Here is a 13,467-nt window from a genome sequence, read left to right on the forward strand (position 1 = left end):
TGTATTCTTGGAATTTACGGTAACTGCCATGACAATAATTCCTTTGAAAATGATTACTAAATGAATTTTATAATTGTGTGTGTGTGTGTGTGTGTGCATGTGTATGCCTGTGCATGTACATGTGCTCAATCATGTATGACTCTTTGAGACCCCATGGACTGTAGCCAAGTTTCTCTGTCCATGGAATTTTTCAGCCGGAATACTGGCGTGGGTTTACATTTCCTTCTCAAGGGGTCTTACCCACCAAGGACCGAATCTGAATCTTCTGTGTCCTAAGCATTGGCAGGCTGATTCTTGTACCACTGAGCCACCTGGGAAGCCCATGAGTGTATATTCTTGTGTCTTTATTTGGATCTAGTTCTTGCAAAAAAATCAGCAGTGATATGTTTGAAATATCCGTGTCTACTTTGAGGAGTAATTTCCAGTCATTATCAGAGAGTTGAAAGCAAGAATTAACCTAGTGAATAAGCAAACACAAATTATTCTTTCAAGGTGTTAAACATAATGTATTGGTATATTCTGTAGTTGTTGATATTTAAAAGAAGAAAGTTCAAACAATCTGGTGTTAAATAATCTGATGATGGCATAAGTCTTCTACTGCATATTTGAGGGTCATTATTATGGCACATACCTTAATCAGTTTTTAGTAGGAATACTGAAATATGAAAATACATACAGGATTATAGTTCTGTGTATTGCCTTTTTGGTCTTTTGTGCGCTAATAAGAATATGTATTTTTAATGTGCAGTAAACTTAAATTATGTAAAACTGAGAAAAATATCTTCTCCTTCAAATAAATTCAGTAAGCTGGGACTAAATACAAATTACCTGGTAAATAAATATTATACTTTATTTTTTTCCGGTAAATGTCTGTGACAGACACAATCTCTTTCAAGTGCCCTGGGGCAAGCCACCTCCTAGTGATATGATCACTGGGTCTTGTTATCTAGATCTGGTTGCTTGTTGGGATCAGAGTTCTTCAAAGAGACATTAAGAAAAAGCTTTTGCAATGTGAATGTTTCAACATGTACATATAATCTGTGTGAAAATCATTGTTCTTCAATGGATGACCTCTTTGCACAGAGTCATAGCTTTATCCATTTTCACATCATTATGTTTGCTGGGGAAAAATCCTGCTGTGCTGCCTCATAATAACATATAATCTTCTTGCTCAGTTTAGCTGAGATTTAAGGAGACTCTGTTCATAGAAGCTGTTCTTTAAAGCCTGATCTATAATTTTGCAGAATCACCATAGCAGAAGAGCAAGAGGCTTTATAAAAGATATACAACCATTAAAACTCTTAAACTAAGATTAGTTTCAAGTTTTACAATCCAGTACCAAACCATCTGGCAAATCTCATGTCAGGTTTTGTTAAACCTTTGAGCTTTCTAAGTGTTAATTCATCCCCCTTCTATAACACTTTCCCCCTTCCCTAAACACACAAGCATGCACTTGACTTATTGATGATTAAGATAAAAGATCTAATTAAGTGCTCCAAGCTTCTTGATTTTTCCACATGGTGATTTGTTACCCTTGAAGACAGTTTCAAAATAGTTGTTTGCTTTTGGCAGAATCATTGGAATCTTCATGGATAAGTGAATATATTCCTCAAAGCCTACTCCCTTCTTTTTGCCACATTTTGCTTAGGCCTAACTAAAACCAGAAGGAGAGTCCGAATATTCTTGAAATGCCAAAACACATCTGAGGGACTCAGACCAGTCTGGAAAACACTGGATATGCCTACTGAATAATTCTACAATGCTTTCCCTAAGCCTTCATCCTTTAAGCTTTGATGATAGCAATTATCATAGAAAAACTATATATTCTTTTTTTTTTTTAGAAAAACTATATATTCTTAAAATAAATTTTAGTTTATATTATCCTGGTCTCTGGCATTGCCTTTCTTTGGGATTGGAATGAAAAGTGATTTTTTCCAGTCCTGTGGCCACTGCTGAGCTTTCCAAACTTTCTGGAATATTAAGTGCAGCACTTTCACAGTATCAGCTTTTAGGATTTGAAATATCTCAACTAAAATTCCATCAACTCCACTAACTTTGCTCATAGTAAAGAGTTTAGAAAAGGCAGAAGAATCAGAGAACAAATTGCCAGCATTCATTGGATCATCAAAAAAGCAAGAGAGTTAAAACAAACAAACAAAACCTGCCTTATTGACTACAACAAAGCCTTTGACTGTGTGGATCACAACAAACTGTGGAAAATTCTTAGAGATGGGAATACCAGCCCACCTTACCTGCATCCTGAGAAATCTGTATGCAGGTCAAGAAGCAATAGTTAGAACTGGACATGAAACAACAGATTGGTTCCAAATTGGGAAAGGAGTATGTCAAGGCTGTATATTGTCACCCTGCTTATTTAACTTATATGCAGAATACACAATGTGAAATGCTGGGCTGGATGAAGCACAGGCTGGAATCAAGATTTCCAGGAGAACTACCAATTACCTCAGATACATATATGACATCACCCTTATGGCAGAAAGTGAGGAAGAACTAAAAAGTCTCTTGATGAAAGTTCAGTTTAGTTTAGTTCAGTCGCTCAGTCGTGTCTGACTCTTTGTGACCCCATGAACTGCAGCACGTCAGGCTTCCCTGTCCATCACCAACTCATGGAGTCCACCCAAACCCATACCCATCGAGTCAGTGATGCCATCCAACCATCTCATCCTCTGTCCTCCCCTTCTCCTACTGCACTCAATCTTTCTCAGCATCAGGGTCTTTTCCAATAAGATAACTCTTCACATCAGGTGGCCAAACTATTGGAGTTTCAGCTTTAACATCAGTTCTTCCAATGAACACCCAGGACTGATCTCCTTTAGGATGGACTGGTTGGATCTTCCTGCAGTCCAAGGGAGTCTCAAAAGTCTTCTCCAAAACCACAGTTCAAAAGCATCAATTATTCGGTGCTCAGCTTTCTTTATAGTTCAACTCTCACATCCATATATGACCACTGGAAACAGCATAGCAAAGTGAAAGAGGAGAGTGAAAAAGTTGGCTTAAAACTCAACATTCAGAAAACTAAGATCATGACACTTCATGATCTTCATGACATCACTTCATGACAAATAGATGGCAAAATGATGGGAACAGTGAAACTATTTTTGGGGGGCTCCAAAATCACTGCAGATGGTAACTGCCGCCATGAAATGAAAAGATACTTGTTCCTTGGAAGAAAAGAGGTGACCAACCTAGACAGCATGTTAAAAAGCAGAGACTTTACTTTGCCAACAAATGTCCCTCTGGTCATAGCTATGGTTTTTCCAGTAATCATGTATTGATGTGAGAATTGAACCTTAAAGAAAGCTGAGCACTGAAGAACTGATGCTATTGAAGTGTGGTGTTGGAGAAGACTTGAGAGTACCTTGGAGTGCAAGGAGATCCAACCAGTCCATCCTAAAGGAAATCCGTGCTGAATATTCATTGGAAGGACTGATGCTGAAGCTGAAACTCCAATATTTTGGCCACCTGATGTGAAGAACTGACTCATTGGAAAAGACCCTGATGCTTGGACAGATTGAAGGCGGGAGGAGAAGGGGACAACAGAGGATGAGATGGTTGGATGACATCACCAACTCAATAGACATGAGTTTGAGCAAGCTCTGCGAGTTGGTGATGGACAGGGAAGCCTGATGTGCTGCAGTCCATGGGGTCTCAACGAGTCATACACAACTGAGCAACTGAACTGATATGAACTGAACCTGGTAAATCTTTCTACACCATTCCATCTACCACTAACAAATGTGTGCTTTCCTTTGAGAAACCAATGTCTCTCTTTTTTTTTTTAAATTTTATTTTATTTTTAAACTTTACATAATTGTATTAGTTTTGCCAAATATCAAAATGAATCCGCCACAGGTATACATGTCTCTTAAAACCAGCTAGCAAGTAAAAAAGAGAGAAAAAAAAATCCAAACAATAAAGAAGAGTTAATAGTAGGACATAAAGTGTTCCAGAACCACAATATTCTATCTATACCAGAATGTGGATAAATATAGGTTTTCATAACTTTTTAACTCTGACAAATGTGTCCCAATTACCATGTGGAAAGGAAACATAGTAAATTGTGTATTTTATGGCCTTACTTCCTTGCCCAAAAATGTGGTATAAATTTAGTCTGTGAGTTTATATGGGAAGGCTTTACTCTGTATAACTTATTAGGTAAAATTTAATTTGTTATATTTCTTCAAGTGTATAATTGATTCAGTACTTTTGGGAACAATATTTTAAGTAAACTTCAAAAATTTAAATGAATACCAAGTATCAAACTCCATCTTTAAATTTCAATCTAAACTCTCTCTTTCGTGCCTAAATCCAAAAAAATTTTTTCATTGAAATTTCAGCAAATTTACACACATTCTATAACATTTTAATTAGTCAATTCACTGAAAAATTTTAAATCATCAATTTGGCTTTATTTATCTTTAGACATTCATAAACATGATTAATGTTGGCTCTCAGACTCTGAAGATTTCACAAATCTCTGGCTCTATAAACCAACTTTTTTGGAAACACCAACTAAATTCACAAATAATTTATTTTTTTGGTGCTAAGAGGAATTTATCTATAATCAAAAAATTTATATATAATCAAAAATTTATCTAAAATCAAAATAATAGAATTTATCTATAATCAAAAACCTGTTTTTTTCTCCCAATTAGAGGCTATACAATAATTTCAAAAAGTAGAGAATAATGTCTGCCTTTCTTTTGCCCTCTACCTTCATCATCATATTACTGTGCTGTTTATTGTAGTGGTTTGTAATTTTAATTTTTCAAATATGCAAGAACCTTTTGTAAGTAATTGGAATTAGTAGTTTCAAAAATGTTGGGGTAAAAAGAGGGAAGAAGAGGGAGGGGGAGAGAGAGAACCGCATGGTGGATGGCTTTAGATGGTTTCCACTTCATGTGATTAGGGAAGATATATCCATAAATTCAAGTGAATCAGATACTTGTAAAATGCCAGGCACTTTACTATAGTAACTTGGTATAATACAATGATCCTAAGAGGCTCATATTATACTCATTTCACAGATAATGAAACTGATAGTCATCTTTAATTTGACAGAGTTCGTAAAACTAGTAGGAGGTAGAGACAGAAGCAGATTCCAATAGCCCTGCCTTTTCCATTATAACACTGTGTTGTTGAGTAGATGTTAATTCTTTTTATTTATTTATTTATTTATTTTTATTTTTAAACTTTACATAATTGTATTAGTTTTGCCAAATATCAAAATGAATCCACCACAGGTATACATTGCCTACCACTTTGCTAATTGTGAGACAGAAAAACATGCAGAAGGACCTTAAGAAACTTTAAAGAGAGTAGGAATTAACTAAGGAATTTTCAGGAACTTTCTGGAGTGTATTCTCTATCATTGAAAAATGTTCCCTGTGATTTATTACAAAAGTTGAAAGTTGATATTTTGCCAAGGATTTTAACACAAAATCCTTCAACTAAACATATCATGGGCAAAAATAGGGATCAAATTACAGTTCATATTTGTAAATGTTGCCACAGTTTTGATGGATATTATTTCCATAGTAAGGATTTTGATTTCTTTTAAAGAAGTAAATGAGAAGGAGGGAACATTTTTGTAAATGTTATCTCTAGAAACATCACCTGCAACCTTACATTTCTTTAGGCATATATCTTTGTGGTAGGTATTACATAAAACTCTCCTAAAATTGTCTCATATGATAGTTTGAGGAGACTTTTTCCCCCTAATCTGTCAATATGTCAAATATACGGCAATAAAATAACAATAATCTATGAGTTAAATTCACTTGTAGTCTTTGGTAGTTAAATAAAGGGATGGTTGTGACAATTTAGAATGCCACTTTTCTGCAAAATTTGAGATTCCTGGAGTGTGTATGATTACCAAGAAAATGGAAACATACTTGCATTTCTAATGGGAAACCAGCTATATTTGAGAAAGAAATGTAATTGCTGAATCACTGAAGCTCCTCCGGATTCTCTTTTTGTTAGATTTTGAAACAATAATATAATGTTGAGACTCTAGTCAGAGATATCATGATCTTATTTTAACTATGATTTTATCATTATGTTGCAGGAAGGGGGACCCCTTCCAGGGCCCGAAACTGGGCTCTTGGCTAACCCTCAGAAATGAATTGTCCAAGGAGACACATGTGCTGACAAAGCAAGAGATTTTATTGGGAAAGGGCACCTGGGTGGAGAGCAGTAGGGTAAGGGAACCCAGGAGAACTGCTCTGCCACATGGCTCACAGTCTCGGGTTTTATGGTGATGGGATTAGATTCTGGGTGGTCTTTGGCCAATCATTCTAATTCAGAGTCTTTCCTGGTGGTGCATGCATCACTCAGCCAAGATGGATGCTAGTGAGAGGGATTCTGGGAAGTTGATGGACGTGAGGTGTCTCCTTTCGACCTTTCCCGAACTCTTCCAGTTGGTGGTGGCTTATTAGTTCTGTATTCATATCAGGATCTCCTGTCATAAAACAACTCATGCAAATGGTTACTATGGTGCCTGGCCAGGGTGGGTGGTTTCAGTCAGTGTGCTTCCCCTAACAATTAGATTTAAGTGGCAATAAATTTTTTTAACAGGGAGAATAAGGTATGCATTCCACATTTCACCTTAAACTGATCACAAAATTAGTCTGGGTTTGCATGGTCCAGTAATTTGGGATTAGTCAAGGGAAGGTATGCAGTCAATATGTTAAGACCCTGAAGCTCAGCTTCTGTGTGACACTGTTAGGAAAATATTCGAGAAGAGTTAGAAGGTCTTGCTGTATTGAGAGAGTTCAATCAAATCATGTTGCTTCATAAGCCTTTTTTTTTTTTGGCAAGGCACCTACAGTCGAGTTCAGTTCAGTCTCTCAGTTGTGTCCGATTCTTGTGACCCCATGGACTGCAGCACACCGGGCCTCCCTGGCCATCACCAACTCCCAGGGCTTGCTTAAACTCATGTCCATCAAGTCAGTGATGCCATCCAACCATCTCAACCTCTGTTGTCCCCTTACAGTTGGGGAAGTGAATTTTACTCTTGTAGGTCACGTGTAACAGTCTCCCATTATTTTTTGAAAGAGTAAATCCTGTGGCAGCTGAAAATATGTTCCTGACAATCACAGAAACTATATCATTGTATATATTATGAGCTACAATTCACATTTCTGTGAATAGAAATTTGGCTGAAATTTCCTTACTTCTTGCCTCAGACCTGCCCCCCCCCTCAAATTGGGGGAGATTTAATAGAGTTTTGGTCATTTACACTGAATCAATACTTTTTATTATCTGGACTCTTCCCACATTTGTAGGTAAAATCATTCAAGCAAACTATAGATAAATTTTTAAGCTATAAAATTTCTGGATTCTGAAAGGTGAAATAAGATAAATGAACTTTTTTTTTTCTTTCGCATATGACTATTTTATTAGACCAACAGAACATCATGGGTGAAATGTTAGTGTTTAAGGATTTAATACATTTTAAAATAACATTGAATTCCTTTCCAATGTCTAAACTATGAACTAGTAATATCTGACTCAAGAATGATAAGGAGATCCAATATATATCCATCCTTCTCTTGAAAGTATTATTTTTGTACTTTTAGCAATAATGCCAGTGACACTTCTCAAAACTCTTTAAGCTCAATGGTAAGACATACTTCTCACTTTTTACTATTGAGCACTCTCTTAACATGAACTGGATTAAAATGAGGCTTAAATCTTTAAAGATAGTGATTATTATAAAGCACTTTACTCTTTACTTGACATCTGATTCCATAAAAGGGAAAATGCAGTTTGGTTCAGTATATGGTACATGTAAGGGAACAGAAATGTAGATCAGCATATTAATTTTTAGATGTCAATGATGAACCATATTTCATTTTTTTAAAAAAGTAAAATACATATTTTTGATCAGTATTAATCCTAGAACTGCCATTTCTCTCACTTTTATTGTAGTTAATGCTCAGCAGTTCTGTATGTTAGAGCTATTTTATTAGACTATTTCCTAGTTACTAGAATTAAAACTGTGGGTCTTGGTAGAAGGGGGAGGGGTAATGGAAGAACATTTTTAGGGGTGGGAGTATTATTTTAACTTTAATTTGTTATTTTTGTACAAAACAAACTTCAATAGATTTTTCTTAATGTTTGAATATTGAAGCATATTATACAATGGAGATGTTTAATTGCCAAATTTAAGTGGAAAAGATACATACGCATAGCTTTAAGTATTTGACCACCTAAAATACCATCCTTATATAGTTCAGTGAACATTTGAATGTTGTCAGAGAGGAAATGAGCTTCCCTGTTGGGCCAGATGGTAAAGAATCTGCCTGCAACACTGGAGACCTGGGTTCAATCCCTGGGTTGGGAAGATCCCCTGGAGGAGGGCATGACAACTCACTCTAGTATTCTTGCCTGAAAAATCCCCATAGACAGAGGAGCCTGGTGGGCTACTGTCCATGGAGTTGCAAAGAATCGGACATGACTGAGTGACTAAGCACAGCACAGAGAGGAAAAAATTTTACTCTATCTTTCTAAGTTCTTCTCACTGGTCTAAGAATTAAATTGACATGAGACAAATTAACAGGCAAAAATCAAACAAAAATTGAATAACATGCATACATAGGAGAGACCTAGAAGACTCCTGAGAGTCCCTTGGACTGCAAGGAGATCCAAGCAGTCCATTCTAAAGGAGATCAGCCCTGGGTGTTCTTTGGAAGGAATGATGCTAAAGCTGAAACTCCAGTACTTTGGCCACCTCATGTGAAGAGTTGAATCGTTGGAAAAGACTCTGATGCTGGGAGGGATTGGGGACAGGAGAAAAAGGGGATGACAGAGGATAAGATGGCTGGATGGCATCACCGACTCGATGGACATGAGTTTGAGTGAACTCCGGGAGTTGGTGATGGACAGGGAGGCCTGGCGTGCTGCGATTCATGGGGTCGCAAAGAGTCGGACACGACTGAACGACTGAACTGAACTGAACTGAACTGAGGGAAACTGAGTTACTCACCAAAATGGCTGTCAGTCTCACCTTAAATATCATCTTCAGCTCTACACAGAGAAGGATCTTGGGGGTAGTGATTTGGGACTTTGAAGCTGAGGAAGGCAATTCAGATGGAGATAGAAAAGCAAATCTTTGGTAAACAAATATTCCCTGGACCCTGCAGAGAGGGTGGGACACAGAGGCCCTGCTTAGTTTCCCCCATCTCATCATGCTTATATTCTTTGCAAATATCTCTAGTGTTAGCTCTGTTCTGGGAATAAGCCCTTTATCTAAATTCTTTTAGGAATTTAAGGGGAAAGGAAAAGGAAAAACTTCCTGAGCTCTCTGTTACTTAAAAATAATCAGCCTAAATTAATCCTCATGTCAAAAATATATATTAGGGTGGCATTTTGCTCATCTACAATGTGGCATGATACATTTAACAAATAGCTCCACAGACAGACATAAAACTGCTTACAATTGACAGAAAATGTTAAAAGCAAATGGTTAAAATGTGCATGGGAAATGTAACACTAGTAGACTTGGTTTAATAATAAAGCTAAATCTGAGATCTGAGCAAAAATCTGCCTAGAAACTCCTATGGCACAGAACACTTTGCTCAAATACATTTGAGTATTTCTGCTTTTTTTAGTGTATAATGAAAACATGAAAGTGAAAGTCACTTGCTTGTGTCTGACTCTTTGCAACCCCATGGACTGTAACCCACCAGGCTCCACTGTCCATGGAATTCTCCAGGCAAGAATACTAGAGTAAGTAGCCATTCCCTTCTCCAGGGGATCTGACCAACCCAGGGATCAAACCTTGGGTCTCCTGCATTGCAGGCAGATTCTTTACCATCTGGGCCACCAGGGAAGCCCCTATAAAATCACCAGTTGACTTTACAAGTCCATCAGGAGTATGTGCTTAATTCACTTTCCCATATATTTGTCCCATCATTCAGTTACATCTTCCATCATATAGAACACATCTTGGATTTCCCTAACTTAGACTAAATTACCAGAAAAACTCTCCTCTTTACCCTCTGCTTCTAGGGGTTGCATTTATTTCATAGACTTGTTCATCAATTATAGTTACTAGTGTTTCTTTTCTTTTCCTCTAGATCAGAGGTCAGCAAACTTTTTCTGTAAAGGGTGAAGTAGAGAAGAATAGCTTTATTGCCTTGCCAGGCAAAGAATGCCATTGCAGGCAAAAGAGGCCACAGTGGGCTAATGAACTCAAAACTGTGTGTCCATTTCCAAGGGAGCTTGTGATGAGTTTTTTAGTAATGGTTCAAGGAGCAAGGCTGCTGAAAAGGATCAGGGTGCATGCAGGGTCTGCATTCCTTCAATATACAGATCACCTGGCATCATGTGGTCTTATGAGGGGCTTCTGTGTTTCTCAAGGTTATCAAACTCTGACTTTTTCTCTGGAATGAAGAATGTTTCATCAAATAGTTAACATCTTCCATTTGGTTGGGATCTTAGTTCCAGTAGAAGAACTCAAAAATATTGTTATATATAATCCCTTGAGGAGGAACCAGGACCCTGCCCCAAGGTTGCACTATTGTTTCTTAACTGCTCCTCCTTTTTCTCCTATCCTTTCCTTTCCCTGATTAGCAACAGTTTGAACATGCCCTTTGGAACTAGGGATGGTCATGGAGCCTGGATGAAGCCTATTTCCTACAAACAAGAAACAGGGAAAATAGAAAGACTTTAGTGTCCAGGAGCCCCACAAGGCCCTGCTCAGTTTCAGGAAGTTTTATATATAACAAAAGAGAAACCAAATTCCCATAAAATTTCAACTGATGCTATTTACATCATCAAGTGTAATGAGTACAAAGTTTCATGTAGCAGAGAACTACTAATTAATGGACTTGTGTATCTGATCTTGGAAAATGTCTTTTCACACAGATAGGTACTGCCAAATACTGATATCAGTCCAGAAACAAATAGTTTTAACTCAACATATCTATCTTTAGAAGGCATGTGAAAAATTCTATTAGATTTTTCCTTCATATCTGCCCTTTAGTCTGACTTGACTGAAGTGACTTAGCTGCAGCAGCAGCAGCCATTTAGTGTGATTATATTGAAGATTAATCATTTCTTTTTTAAAAAAAATATTTATTTATTTGTCTGAGTTAGGTCTTAGTTACACCACAAGGGATCTTATGTTGTGGCATATGAGTTCTCTAGTTGTGGTGCACAAGTACAGTAGTTGCGGTGCACAGGCTTAGCTGCTCCATGGCATATGCGATCCTAGTTTCCTGACCAGGGATTGAACCTAAGTCCCCTGCATTGGAAGGTGGATTCTCAACCACTAGACCACAAGGGAAGTCCCAAAGATTAAACATTTATAATTGACAGTTAGGTAAAGGCTCCTTAATTCCATATTTACTTCAACCCATTGCAAATTTGTGTGTGTGCACAGATGGAGATTTTGCTTATTTGAACTTCTAGAGGACTGGAGTGTATATAGTAACTTACCATTACTTGTGATTCAAAATTTTGATTGTCATCAAAATGATTTTACTGTAGTGTAAGTTTTGCATATAAGCACTCATTAACCTTACAATTTTAGACTGATTTATTGAGACATTATCAAGTTTGCAATAAAAACTAACTGCCAGAGTGAGTCAGTATTCAATAATAGTGGTCAAGGGAACTTCCAATTCAGCAAAATTTCAGTCTTGACTTTGAGCTCAAAAATAAACCTTTGCCACTTATAAGTCAATTTATATTCTAACTACTTATATGGTAGGGCAAGTAAGAATATTCAGCTTGCTGTTTAGATGAAAGTTCACAGAATGAATATGGTTCCATTATCAGTAGTGAATAAAGTTCACTATTGACACTCCTAGTTCAATAACACATGATACACTCAAATATTTTGCACAAAACACCTGCTGATGTATATTAGTACAATAAACATAGGCTTTGAACACCTTACATTTTCCCAAGTCTTGTATATTTGTCCAGTTAAACTTTTTTCTTTGCCACATTTATCTTATCCACTATTAATTGCAAGACACCTTAGCAGATTCCAGATCAGGTTTTGTCAAATTCTTTGAAAATATTGTCTATTCTGTTCTACACAATTCATTCTTCAGTCACTTCAAACTTGTTATTGCTTCCTCAAGTAAGTATCAATAATTAAAAGTTGTTGGTAGGATCTGTTAACTCATGAAGAAGACAAGGAAAACTACCCAATATCATTTGCCTAAAAAAAAAAAAAAAATCACCATTGATGTTACTCTCTATGTGGTGAAATGCTAATAATCTTAAGTTTATGTTTTCTAGACCTGTTTCTTTGGTTATCTAAGCAAGCCTGATTTAATAACTCACATCAGTAAGTGGTTCTCTCTGATTGGCTAACAAATGAATCTTTCAGAAACTGATTTTTGTCACTCATTTTTATTTATTTTTGTGATGAAATTCTAAGATGATATGTTTCATTTTAAATTCCTAATTCTTCTGTTGCTTTCCTGTGAATTGGAATGTTGTGATAAGTGCTTAGCCTGGTAATATAAATGCATATTGAATTCTTTTTGTCACAGCTATAGTGTCATTGCAGAATAAACACAATTTGCATTTAAATGAAAGCATAATAATTCTTGCTCAACCAAACCTTAAAAATGTGATGTTCCAAACCCTTTATCCCATATACTAAATTCACACATATAGAAAATATAGTCAGTCAGTTAAGTCATTCAGTCGTGTTCAAATCTTTGTGACCCTGTGGACTGCAGCAGGCCAGGCTTCCCTATCCATCACCAACTTCCAGAGCCTACTCAATCTCATCTCCACCACATCGGTGATGCCCATCCAACCATCTCATCCTCTGTCTTCCCCTTCTCCTCCAGCTTCAATATTTCCCAGCATCAGGGTATTTTCAAATGAGCCAGCTCTTCACATCAGATGGCCAAATTATTGGAGTTTCAGCTTCAGCATCAGTCCTTCCAATGAATTTTCAGGACTGATTTCCTTTAGGATGGACTGGTTGGATCTCCTTGCAGTCCAAGGGACTGTCAAGAGTCTTCTCCAACACCACAGTTCAAAAGCATCAATTCTTTGATGTTCAGCTTTCTTTATAGTCCAACTCTTACATTCATACATGTTAAAACCATAGCTTTGACTAGACGGACTTTTGTTTGCAAAGTAATGCCTCTGCTTTTTAATATGCTGTCTAGGTTGGTCACAGCTTTTCTTCTTGGAGCAAGCGTCTTTTCATTTCATGGCTGCAGTCACCATCTGCAGTGATTTTGGAGGCCAGGAAAATAAAGTTTCTCACTGTTTCCATTGTTTCCCCATCTATTTGCCATGAAGTGATGGGAGCAGATGCAATGATCTTAGTTTTCTGAATGTTGAGTTTTAAGCCAGGTTTTTCATTATCCTCTTTCACTTTCATCAAGAAGCTCTTTAGTTCTTCTTTGCTTTCTGCCATAAGTGTGGTGTCATCTGCATATCTGAGGTTATTGATATTTCTCA

The 13,467-nt window shown here is 36.9% G+C and overlaps 1 protein-coding gene across 2 annotated transcripts in view; it reads left to right on the forward strand.

Moving 5' to 3' along the window:
• The window catches only part of PCDH11X (protocadherin 11 X-linked), a 758,129-nt gene that overhangs the window by 421,170 nt on the left and 323,492 nt on the right, over positions 1 to 13,467 (forward strand). The gene's annotated exons all lie outside the window — the stretch shown is intronic.

The sequence above is a fragment of the Bubalus kerabau genome, chromosome X (genome assembly GCF_029407905.1).
Source record: "Bubalus kerabau isolate K-KA32 ecotype Philippines breed swamp buffalo chromosome X, PCC_UOA_SB_1v2, whole genome shotgun sequence".
In the NCBI taxonomy this organism is placed as follows: Eukaryota; Metazoa; Chordata; class Mammalia; order Artiodactyla; family Bovidae; genus Bubalus; species Bubalus kerabau.